This window comes from Apodemus sylvaticus, chromosome 1 (genome assembly GCF_947179515.1).
Source record: "Apodemus sylvaticus chromosome 1, mApoSyl1.1, whole genome shotgun sequence".
Taxonomy (NCBI): domain Eukaryota; kingdom Metazoa; phylum Chordata; class Mammalia; order Rodentia; family Muridae; genus Apodemus; species Apodemus sylvaticus.
The window spans coordinates 152,591,281-152,603,539 of NC_067472.1; the positions used below are offsets into that span (position 1 = coordinate 152,591,281).

The 12,259-nt window shown below is 45.6% G+C and overlaps 5 non-coding genes across 5 annotated transcripts; all 5 read left to right on the forward strand.

The window, feature by feature from the left end:
• The first annotated feature begins 1,288 nt into the window (after nucleotides 1-1,288).
• Nucleotides 1,289-1,381, forward strand: LOC127677031 (small nucleolar RNA SNORD116). Its single transcript, XR_007976434.1, has one exon. It is a non-coding gene; the product is annotated as a small nucleolar RNA SNORD116 (small nucleolar RNA).
• A 2,550-nt stretch (nucleotides 1,382-3,931) lies between these two features.
• LOC127676373 (small nucleolar RNA SNORD116) lies at nucleotides 3,932-4,024 on the forward strand. The gene has a single exon (XR_007975854.1). It is a non-coding gene; the product is annotated as a small nucleolar RNA SNORD116 (small nucleolar RNA).
• Nucleotides 4,025-6,575: 2,551 nt separating this feature from the next.
• LOC127676445 (small nucleolar RNA SNORD116) lies at nucleotides 6,576-6,669 on the forward strand. Its single transcript, XR_007975923.1, has one exon. It is a non-coding gene; the product is annotated as a small nucleolar RNA SNORD116 (small nucleolar RNA).
• Nucleotides 6,670-9,219: 2,550 nt separating this feature from the next.
• LOC127676418 (small nucleolar RNA SNORD116) lies at nucleotides 9,220-9,313 on the forward strand. The gene has a single exon (XR_007975896.1). It is a non-coding gene; the product is annotated as a small nucleolar RNA SNORD116 (small nucleolar RNA).
• Nucleotides 9,314-11,866: 2,553 nt separating this feature from the next.
• On the forward strand, nucleotides 11,867-11,960 carry LOC127676353 (small nucleolar RNA SNORD116). Its single transcript, XR_007975835.1, has one exon. It is a non-coding gene; the product is annotated as a small nucleolar RNA SNORD116 (small nucleolar RNA).
• The last annotated feature ends 299 nt before the right edge of the window (nucleotides 11,961-12,259 follow it).

Genomic DNA, 12,259 nt, shown 5'->3' on the forward strand with positions numbered 1-12,259 from the left:
GACAAAGAGAAGAAAAAAGATGGACCAAAGAGGCATGAAACCACCACTGAGAGCTTATCAAGGAAAGTGAGAGAGCCACACAGAAACACACACAAAGAAACACAGACAAACATCCCCCCAACAATCCCCCACATACGCACCTCTATACACACACACTCATAACATACACACACCAAGAGACAGAGACAAAGATGGAGAGAGAGCTAGAGAAAAATATTGAGAGAGAGATACAGAGAGTCAGAGAGATATGTTGTTCCAGGGCCAGTAAAGCCTGCTACTTATGAGCTTGAAAGCAGAATCAGTTTACTTGTTTGATTTCTGCCTCATTCCAGTAGCCAGTTGAAGAAGTCAGAGTAGGATAAGAGCCATGATGGAAGATACTTATGTGGACCGGATCGACATCCCTGAAAGGACATATTTGTGGTGAACTTCCCCAGAGCCGATTTCATATTCTCACCTCTTATACTGAAGCAGAAGTGTGATTGCCCATGTTAGTGCAATTTTCTTGCTACATGCTGGATCATGTGCCCTGAATTTCTTGTTAATATAGTAGAGAACTGTTGTCGAGTAGGTTGGTGTTCAGGTCATCTTGGAATTTGCGGCTCATCAGTGGAGCAGCTCCCATTTCATCCTTAAGGCCTTGGATGGAGGTGAAGGCCCAGCAAGCACTTGATAACAAAGGGCGTGCTATGTCCCCAGCCGAGGTCAGAGTGGACACATAGCCCCTATGTGTATGGAGGAAGCCTACAGGTTGACAAGAGCAGGAGTGTTATGGGTGTCTGTAAAATCTGACAAGCCCAAAGGACTCAGTATGCTCATCTTCATTCTTGCTTTGCATGGGTCCCACTAAAATGGCGGCATTTGCTCTTGCTGTCTTCACAGGGTGGCTTTCCTTTCCAGCAAGGGCCCGTGGTGACACTCAGAAGAAATGAACACACCAACATTGGTTGACTCGTCATGGCACCTCACTGATCATCCGATGAACTGGCTAACTGTTGCTGCCTTGCTCAAGGGTACCTTAGAGAAAAGGTAAGGAACACATGAATTTTCTCCAGGAACTCAATGTGCTCAGGTCTTGGTAGAGCTGTGAGGAACTGTATGGTTTGTGCCCTGTGCTTAAGGGACACGAAGCAGGATTAGGGCCTCTGGTTCTCCCTAGTTTGGAGCTTAGGCCGATTGATTGATCCCTAGAAATGAATGGGCAATGGCCGGCAGTTCCTTGCTCTCCCAACACCCAAGCACTCCAGAGTACCCACAAGGTCTTTGTGAAAGGCACTGCAGAGTGCTTGGATCGATGATGATTCCCAATCAAACATTCCTTGGAAAGCTGAACAAAGTGAGTGAAAACTCAGTACCGCAACTCTCATCGAAACTGAGGTCCGGCACCTGGGGTCCTCCAGGTCCTATGGGCATCAGAAACAGACAGGCAAAGCACCCCTTTGCCCTTGCTTCCTCGGGCTTTAGCCAGACACACTAAAAATGGGTATGTGCTTGTCCTACTCCTCAGGAAACCATGGCCCAGGCCATGGCAGGCCCTTTTGTTCTAGTGGCTTCCTCCCGTAGATTTTGATGACATTCTTGGCAGGGACTTCGAAGGTAGAGCCGCTTGCTCAAGGAGTGTTATGCAGCCCTAAAGGACACTGGAATTTGAAGCAGAAGGAATAGGTTTTGCACCAAAGTTTGGCTCCTCATATGGGTTTGAGGCTTTTCTGAAATGCTGACATGAATGATAACACACTTGTGTTACCAGGCAGAGAGACAATGGAGTGCAGGCTGCAAGAGAAGTGTAGCCTGATTGAGTAGCATAGCTTGGGCACTTTTATAGACTGTGGAAGATTAAAGTGGACAAGACGGGACATTGTGGCCTGAAGTCTGCAAGATTCCCACGGATATAGCTTCGAAATAGAGCAAGGTTGATCAGTTAGAGATGATGCTAGACATGTCCCCTGTAAGGTTCCACCGGATTGACACAATTCCTTATGTCCCTGGATTCATGAGCCGTTGGTGGACTCAAGTCAAAGCATGAGATTTGCAGACCTGTGACTGAAATTGATGTGTGGAGGGAGATTGGGCAGGAACCTCCACATTTAATGAATGCATTTGTCTTAAATAGTGTGGTGGAGATATCCGTTAAATCGTGTGTTTGAGATTTCCCTTGATATCTTCCAACATTGTTACAGGCCTAATTCACAATGTCAAAGTAACAGATTCTTGAGATCTGCTCACAATGGTAGGCTTATGAGAAAATACCGGAACGATCTTCCTTCAAAACTACAAATTCTTGGATCCTGGTACTATTATATTTTCTGAGATAGTGATTTAAATCTACCTTAAAGCCAATTGCTAGCTGTTCATAGGAGGAAATGCTCAATGGGTCTCAGGATATCCTTGAAACCTAGCTTGAGACCAATGTTCATTGGCATTTGCAAAGAAAAACTGGAATTTTTAAATGGAGGTTGCATAGTTGATTAAATTTATGGCCATGAGTCAATTTGCACCATGGATTAGAGGATCTAAGTCCCAATGTGGCATGCCTCTGTTGGTGCTACTGAGGGGTTTGTCGTGATAATTCTTTTCAGCAAGGAAAAATCATTGCATAGCAGATAAACTATGGTGGTCCCATGAAAGACGAACTATTCACAAGAGACAAAGAGAAGAAAAAAGATGGACCAAAGAGGCATGAAACCACCACTGAGAGCTTATCAAGGAAAGTGAGAGAGCCACACAGAAACACACACAAAGAAACACAGACAAACACCCCCCAACAAACCCCCACATACGCACCTCTATACACACACACTCATAACATACACACACCAAGAGACAGAGACAAAGACGGAGAGAGAGCTAGAGAAAAATATTGAGAGAGAGATACAGAGAGTCAGAGAGATATGTTGTTCCAGGGCCAGTAAAGCCTGCTACTTATGAGCTTGAAAGCAGAATCAGTTTACTTGTTTGATTTCTGCCTCATTCAAGTAGCCAGTTGAAGAAGTCAGAGTAGGATAAGAGCCATGATGGAAGATACTTATGTGGACCAGATCGACATCCCTGAAAGGATATATTTGTAGTGACCTCCCCAGAGCCGATTTCATATTCTCACCTTTTATACTGAAGCAGAAGTGTGATTGCCCATGTTAGTGCAATTTTCTTGCTACATGCTATATCATGTGCCCTGAATTTCTTGTTAATATAGTAGAGAACTGTTGTCGAGTAGGTTGGTGTTCAGGTCATCTTGGAATTTGCGGTTCATCAGTGGAGCAGCTCCCATTTCATCGTTAAGGCCTTGGATGGAGGTGAAGGCCCAGCAAGCACTTGATAACAAAGGGCGTGCTATGTCCCCAGCCGAGGTCAGAGTGGACACATAGGCCCTATGTGTATGGAGGAAGCCTACAGGTTGACAAGAGCAGGAGTGTTATGGGTGTCTGTAAAATCTGACAAGCCCAAAGGACTCAGTATGCTCATCTTCATTCTTGCTTTGCAGGGGTCCCACTAAAATGGCGGCCTGTGCTTTTGCTGTCTTCACAGGGTGGCATTCCTTTCCAGCAAGGGCCCGTGGTGACACTCAGAAGAAATGAACACACCAACATTGGTTGACTGGTCATGGCACCGCACTGATCATCCGATGAACTGGCTAACTGTTGCTGCCTTGCTCAAGGGTACCTTAGAGAAAAGGTAAGGAACACATGAATTTGCTCCAGGAACTCAATGTGCTCAGGTCTTGGTAGAGCTGTGAGGAACTGTACGGTTTGTGCCCTGTGCTTTAGGGACACGAAGCAGGATTAGGGCCTCTGGTTCTCCCTTGTTTGGAGCTTAGGCCGATTGATTGATCCCTAGAAATGAATGGGCAATGGCCGGCAGTTCCTTGCTCTCCCAACACCCAAGCACTCCAGAGTACCCACAAGGTCTTTGTGAAAGGCACTGCAGAGTGCTTGGATCAATGATGATTCCCAATCAAACATTCCTTGGAAAGCTGAACAAAGTGAGTGAAAACTCAGTACCGCAACTCTCATCGAAACTGAGGTCCGGCACATGGGGTCCTCCAGGCCCTATGGGCATCAGAAACAGGCAGGCCAAGCACCCCTTTGCCCTTGCTTCCTCGGGCTTTAGCCAGACACACTAAAAATGGGTATGTGCTTGTCCTACTCCTCAGGAAACCATGGCCGAGGCCATTGCAGGCCCTTTTGTTCTTGTGGCTTCCTCCCGTAGCTTTTGATTTGATTCTTGGCAGGGACTTAGAAGGTAGAGCCGCTTGCTCAAGGAGTGTTGTGCAGCCCTAAAGGACACTGGAATTTGAAGCAGAAGGAATAGGTTTGGCACCAAAGTTTGGCTCTTCATATGGGTTTGAGGCTTTTCTGAAATGCTGACATGAATGATAACACACTAATGTTGCCAGGCAGAGAGACAATGGAGTGCAGGCTGCAGGAGAAGTGTAGCCTGATTGAGTAGCATAGCTTGGGCACTTTTATAGACTGTGGAAGATTAAAGTGGACAAGAGTGGACTTTGTGGCCTGAAGTCTGCAAGATTCCCACGCAAATAGCTTAGAAATAGAGCAAGGTTGATCAATTAGAGATGATGCTAGACATGTCCCTGTAAGGTTCCACCTGATTGACACAATTCCTTATGTCCCTGGATTCATGAGCCGTTGGTGGACTCAGGTCAAAGCATGAGATTTGCAGACCTGTGACTGAAATTGATGTGTGGAGGGAGATTGGGCAGGAACCTCCACATTTAATGAATGCATTTGTCTTAAATAGTGTGGTGGAGATATCCGTTAAATCATGTGTTTGAGATATCCCTTGATATCTTCCCACATTGTTCCAGGCCTCCTTCAAAATGTCAAAGTTACAGATCCTTGAGATCTGCTCACAATGGTAGGCTTATGAGAAAATACCGGAACGATCTTCCTTCAAAACTAAAAACTCATGGATCATGGTACTATTATATTTTCTGAGATAGTGAATTAAATCTACCTTAAAGCCAATTGCTAGCTGTTCATAGGAGGAAATGCTCAATGTTTCTCAGGATATCGTTGAAACCTAGCTTGAGACCAATGTTCATTGGCAATTTCAAAGAAAAACTGGAATTTTTAAATGGAGGTTGCATAGTTGATTAAATTTATGGCCATGAGTCAATTTGCACCATGGATTAGAGGATCTAAGTCCCAATGTGGCATGCCTCTGTTGGTGCTACTGAGGGGTTTGTCGTGATAATTCTTTTCAGCAAGGAAAAATCATTGCATAGCAGATAAACTATGGTGGTCCCATGAAAGACGAACTATTCACAAGAGACAAAGAGAAGAAAAAAGATGGACCAAAGAGGCATGAAACCACCACTGAGAGCTTATCAAGGAAAGTGAGAGAGCCACACAGAAACACACACAAAGAAACACAGACAAACATCCCCCCAAAAATCCCCCACATACGCACCTCTATACACACACACTCATAACATACACACACCAAGAGACAGAGACAAAGACGGAGAGAGAGCTAGAGAAAAATATTGAGAGAGAGATACAGAGAGTCAGAGAGATATGTTGTTCCAGGGCCAGTAAAGCCTGCTACTTATGAGCTTGAAAGCAGAATCAGTTTACTTGTTTGATTTCTGCCTCATTCCAGTAGCCAGTTGAAGAAGTCAGAGTAGGATAAGAGCCATGATGGAAGATACTTATGTGGACCAGATCGACATCCCTGAAAGGACATATTTGTGGTGAACTTCCCCAGAGCCGATTTCATATTCTCACCTTTTATACTGAAGCAGAAGTGTGATTGCCCATGTTAGTGCAATTTTCTTGCTACATGCTGTATCATGTGCCCTGAATTTCTTGTTAATATAGTAGAGAACTGTTGTCGAGTAGGTTGGTGTTCGGGTCATCTTGGAATTTGCGGCTCATCAGTGGAGCAGCTCCCATTTCATCGTTAAGGCCTTGGATGGAGGTGAAGGCCCAGCAAGCACTTGATAACAAAGGGCGTGCTATGTCCCCAGCCGAGGTCAGAGTGGACACATAGCCCCTATGTGTATGGAGGAAGCCTAAATGTTGACAAGAGCAGAAGTGTTATGGGTGTCTGTAAAATCTGACAAGCCCAAAGGACTCAGTAATCTCATCTTCATTCTTGCTTTGCATGGGTCCCACTAAAATGGCGGCATGTGCTCTTGCTGTCTTCACAGGGTGGCATTCCTTTCCAGCAAGGGCCCGTGGTGACACTCAGAAGAAATGAACACACCAACATTGGTTGACTGGTCATGGCACCGCACTGATCATCTGATGAACTGGCTAACTGTTGCTGCCTTGCTCAAGGGTACCTTAGAGAAAAGGTAAGGAACACATGAATTTGCTCCAGGAACTCAATGTGCTCAGGTCTTGGTAGAGCTGTGAGGAACTGTAAGGTTTGTGCCCTGTGCTTTAGGGACACGAAGCAGGATTAGGGCCTCTGGTTCTCCCTTGTTTGGAGCTTAGGCCGTTTGATTGATCCCTAGAAATGAATGGGCAATATCCGGCAGTTCCTTGCTCTCCCAACACCCAAGCACTCCAGAGTACCCACAAGGTCTTTGTGAAAGGCACTGCAGAGTGCTTGGGTCGATGATGATTCCCAATCAAACATTCCTTGGAGAAGCTGAACAAAATGAGTGAAAACTCAGTACCGCAACTCTCATCGAAACTGAGGTCCGGCACCTGGGGTCCTCCAGGTCCTATGGGCATCAGAAACAGGCAGGCCAAGCTCCCCTTTGCCCTTGCTTCCTCGGGCTTTAGCCAGACACACTATAAATGGGTATGTGCTTGTCCTACTCCTCAGGAAACCATGGCCGAGGCCATGGCAGGCCCTTTTGTTCTTGTGGCTTCCTCCCGTAGCTTTTGATGACATTCTTGGCAGGGACTTAGAAGATAGAGCCGCTTGCTCAAGGAGTATTGTGCAGCCCTAAAGGACACTGGAATTTGAAGCAGAAGCAATAGGTTCAGCACCAAAGTTTGACTCTTCATATGGGTTTGAGGCTTTTCTGAAATGCTGACATGAATGATAACACACTTGTGTTGCCAGGCAGAGAGACAATGGAGTGCAGGCAGCAGGAGGAGTGTAGCCTGATTGAGTAGCATAGCTTGGGCACTTTTATAGACTGTGGAAGATTAAAGTGGACAAGAGGGGACTTTGTGGCCTGAAGTCTGCAAGATTCCCACGCAAATAGCTTAGAAATAGATCAAGGTTGATCAATTAGAGATGAAGCTACACATGTCTCCTGTAAGGTTCCACCGGATTGACACAATTCCTTATGTCCCTGGATTCATGAGCCGTTGGTGGACTCAAGTCAAAGCATGAGATTTGCAGACCTGTGACTGAAATTGATGTGTGGAGGGAGATTGGGCAGGAACCTCCACATTTAATGAATGCATTTGTCTTAAATAGTGTGGTGGAGATATCCGTTAAATCGTGTGTTTGAGATATCCCTTGATATCTTTCCACATTGTTCCAGGCCTCCTTCAAAATGTCCAAGTTACAGATCCTTGAGATCTGCTCACAATGGTAGGCTTATGAGAAAATACAGGAACGATCTTCCTTCAAAACTACAAACTCATGGATCATGGTACTATTATATTTTCTGAGATAGTGATTTAAATCTACCTTAAAGCCAATTGCTAGCTGTTCATAGGAGGAAATGCTCAATGGGTCTCAGGATATCCTTGAAACCTAGCTTGAGACTAATGTTCATTGGCACTTGCGAAGAAAAACTGGAATTTTTAAATGGAGGTTGCATAGTTGATTAAATTTATGGCCATGAGTCAATTTGCACCATGGATTAGAGGATCTAAGTCCCAATGTGGCATGCCTCTGTTGGTGCTACTGAGGGGTTTGTCGTGATAATTCTTTTCAGCAAGGAAAAATCATTGCAAAGCAGATAAACTATGGTGGTCCCATGAAAGACGAACTATTCACAAGAGACAAAAGAGAAGACAAAAGATGGACCAAAGAGGCATGAAACCACCACTGAGACCTTATCAAGGAAAGTGAGAGAGCCACACAGAAACACACACAAAGAAACACAGACAAACACCCCCCCCACAAACCCACACATACGCACCTCTATACACACACTCATAACATACACACACCAAGAGACAGAGACAAAGACGGAGAGAGAGCTAGAGAAAAATATTGAGAGAGAGATACAGAGAGTCAGAGAGATATGTTGTTCCAGGGCCAGTAAAGCCTGCTACTTATGAGCTTGAAAGCAGAATCAGTTTACTTGTTTGATTTCTGCCTCATTCCAGTAGCCAGTTGAAGAAGTCAGAGTAGGATAAGAGCCATGATGGAAGATACTTATGTGGACCAGATCGACATCCCTGAAAGGACATATTTGTGGTGAACTTCCCCAGAGCCGACTCCACATTCTCACCTTTTATACTGAAGCAGAAGTGTGATTGCCCATGTTAGTGCAATTTTCTTGCTACATGCTCTATCATGTGCCCTGAATTTCTTGTTAATATAGTAGAGAACTGTTGTCGAGTAGGTTGGTGTTCAGGTCATCTTGGAATTTGCGGTTCATCAGTGGAGTAGCTCCCATTTCATCCTTAAGGCCTTGGATCGAGGTGAAGGCCCAGCAAGCACTTGATAACAAAGGGCGTGCTATGTCGCCAGCCGAGGTCAGAGTGGACACATAGCCCCTATGTGTATGGAGGAAGCCTACAGGTTGACAAGAGCAGGAGTGTTATGGGTGTCTGTAAAATCTGACAAGCCAAAGGACTGAGTAAACTCATCTTCATTCTTGCTTTGCATGGGTCCCACTAAAATGGCGGCATGTGCTCTTGCTGTCTTCACAGGGTGGCATTCCTTTCCAGCAAGGGCCCGTGGTGACACTCAGAAGAAATGAACACACCAACATTGGTTGACTGGTCATGGCACCGCACTGATCATCCAATGAACTGGCTAACTGTTGCTGCCTTGCTCAAGGGTACCTTAGACAAAAGGTAAGGAACACATGAATTTGCTCCAGGAACTCAATGTGCTCAGGTATTGGTAGAGCTGTGAGGAACTCTATGGTTTGTGCCCTGTGCTTTAGGGACACGAAGCAGGATTAGGGCCTCTGGTTCTCCCTTGTTTGGAGCTTAGGCCGTTTGATTGATCCCTAGAAATGAATGGGCAATGGCCGGCAGTTCCTTGCTCTCCCAACACCCAAGCACTCCAGAGTACCCACAAGGTCTTTGTGAAAGGCACTGCAGAGTGCTTGGATCGATGATGACTCCCAGTCAAACATTCCTTGGAGAAGCTGAACAAAATGAGTGAAAACTCAGTACCGCAACTCTCATCGAAACTGAGGTCCGGCACCTGGGGTCCTCCAGGTCCTATGGGCATCAGAAACAGGCAGGCCCAGCTCCCCTTTGCCCTTGCTTCATCGGGCTTTAGCCAGACACACTAAAAATGGGTATGTGCTTGTCCTATTCCTCAGGAAACCATGGCCGAGGCCATGGCAGGCCCTTTTGTTCTTGTGGCTTCCTCCCGTAGCTTTTGATGACATTCTTGGCAGGGACTTAGAAGATAGAGCCGCTTGCTCAAGGAGTGTTGTGCAGCCCTAAAGGACACTGGAATTTGAAGCAGAAGGAATAGGTTTGGCACCAAAGTTTGGCTCTTCATATGGGTTTGAGGCTTTTTTGAAATGCTGACATGAATGATAACACACTTGTGTTGCCAGGCAGAGAGACAATGGAGTGCAGGCTGCAAGAGAAGTGTAGCCTGATTGAGTAGCATAGCTTGGGCACTTTTATAGACTGTGGAAGATTAAAGTGGACAAGAGGGAACATTGTGGCCTGAAGTCTGCAAGATTCCCACGCAAATAGCTTAGAAATAGAGCAAGGTTGATCAATTAGAGATGATGCTAGACATGTCCCCTGTAAGGTTCCACCGGATTGACACAATTCCTTATGTCCCTGGATTCATGAGCCGTTGGTGGACTCAAGTCAAAGCATGAGATTTGCAGACCTGTGACTGAAATTGATGTGTGGAGGGAGATTGGGCAGGAACCTCCACATTTAATGAATGCATTTGCCTTAAATAGTGTGGTGGAGATATCCATTAAATCGTGTGTTTGAGATATCCCTTGATATTTTTCCACATTGTTCCAGGCCTCCTTCACAATGTCAAAGTTACAGATCCTAGAGATCTGCTCACAATGGTAGGCTTATGAGAAAATACCGGAAAGATCTTCCTTCAAAAATACAAACTCATGGATCATGGTACTATTATATTTTCTGAGATAGTGATTTAAATCTACCTTAAAGCCAATTGCTAGCTGTTCATAGGAGGAAATGCTCAATGGGTCTCAGGATATCCTTGAAACCTAGCTTGATACCAATGTTCATTGGCACTTTCAAAGAAAAACTGGAATTTTTAAACGGAGGTTGCGTAGTTGATTAAATTTATGGTCATGAGTCAATTTGCACCATGAATTAGAGGATCTAAGTCCCAATGTGGCATGCCTCTGTTGGTGCCACTAAGGGGTTTGTCGTGATAATTCTTTTCAGAAAGGAAAAATCATTGCATAGCAGATAAACTATGGTGGTCCAATGAAAGACGAACTATTCACAAGAGACAAAAGGGAAGACAAAAGATGGACCAAAGAGGCATGAAACCACCACTGAGAGCTTATCAAGGAAAGTGAGAGAGCCACACAGAAACACACACAAAGAAACACAGACAAACACCCCCCCCAGAAACCCCCACATACGCACCTCTATACACACACACTCATAACATACACACACCAAGAGACAGAGACAAAGACGGAGAGAGAGCTAGAGTAAAATATTGAGAGAGAGATACAGAGAGTCAGAGAGATATGTTGTTCCAGGGCCAGTAAAGCCTGCTACTTATGAGCTTGAAAGCAGAATCAGTTTACTTGTTTGATTTCTGCCTCATTCCCGTAGCCAGTTGAAGAAGTCAGAGTAGGATAAGAGCCATGATGGAAGATACTTATGTGGACGAGATCGACATCCCTGAAAGGACATATTTGGGGTGAACTTCCCCAGAGCCGACTCCATATTCTCACCTTTTATACTGAAGCAGAAGTGTGATTGCCCATGTTAGTGCAATTTTCTTGCTACATGCTGTATCATGTGCCCTGAATTTCTTGTTAATATAGTAGAGAACTGTTGTCGAGTAGGTTGGTGTTCAGGTCATCTTGGAATTTGCGGTTCATCAGTGGAGCAGCTCACATTTCATCCTTAAGGCCTTGGATGGAGGTGAAGGCCCAGCAAGCACTTGATAACAAAGGGCGTGCAATGTCCCCAGCCGAGGTCAGAGTGGACACATAGCCCCTATGTGTATGGAGGAAGCCTACAGGTTGACAAGAGCAGGAGTGTTATGGGTGTCTGTAAAATCTGACAAGCCCAAAGGACTCAGTAAGCTCATCTTCATTCTTGCTTTGCATGGGTCCCACTAAATTGGCGGCATGTGCTCTTGCTGTCTTCACAGGGTGGCATTCCTTTCCATCAAGGGCCTGTGGTGACACTCAGAAGAAATGAACACACCAACATTGGTTGCCTGGTCATGGCACCGCACTGATCATCCGATGAACTGGCTAACTGTTGCTGCCTTGCTCAAGGGTACCTTAGACAAAAGGTAAGGAACACATGAATTTGCTCCAGGAACTCAATGTGCTCAGGTCTTGGTAGAGCTGTGAGGAACTGTACGGTTTGTGCCCTGTGCTTTAGGGACACGAAGCAGGATTAGGGCCTCCGGTTCTCCCTTGTTTGGAGCTTAGGCTGATTGATTGATCCCTAGAAATGAATGGGCAATGGCCGGCAGTTCCTTGCTCTCCCAACATCCAAGCACTCCAGAGTACCCACAAGGTCTTTGTGAAAGGCACTGCAGAGTGCTTGGATCGATGATGATTCCCAGTCAAACATTCCTTGGAAAAGCTGAACAAAATGAGTGAAAACTCAGTACCGCAACTCTCATCGAAACTGAGGTCCGGCACCTGGGGTCCTCCAGGTCCTATGGGCATCAGAAACAGGCAGGCCAAGCACCCCTTTGCCCTTGCTTCCTCGGGCTTTAGCCAGACACACTAAAAATGGGTATGTGCTTGTCCTGCTTCTCAGGAAACCATGGCCGAGGCCATGGCAGGCCCTTTTGTTCTTGTGGATTCCTCCCGTAGCTTTTGATGACATTCTTGGCAGGGACGTAGAAGGTAGAGCCGCTTGCTCAAGGAGTGTTGTGCAGCCCTAAAGGACACTGGAATTTGAAGCAGAAGGAATAGGTTTGGCACCAAAAT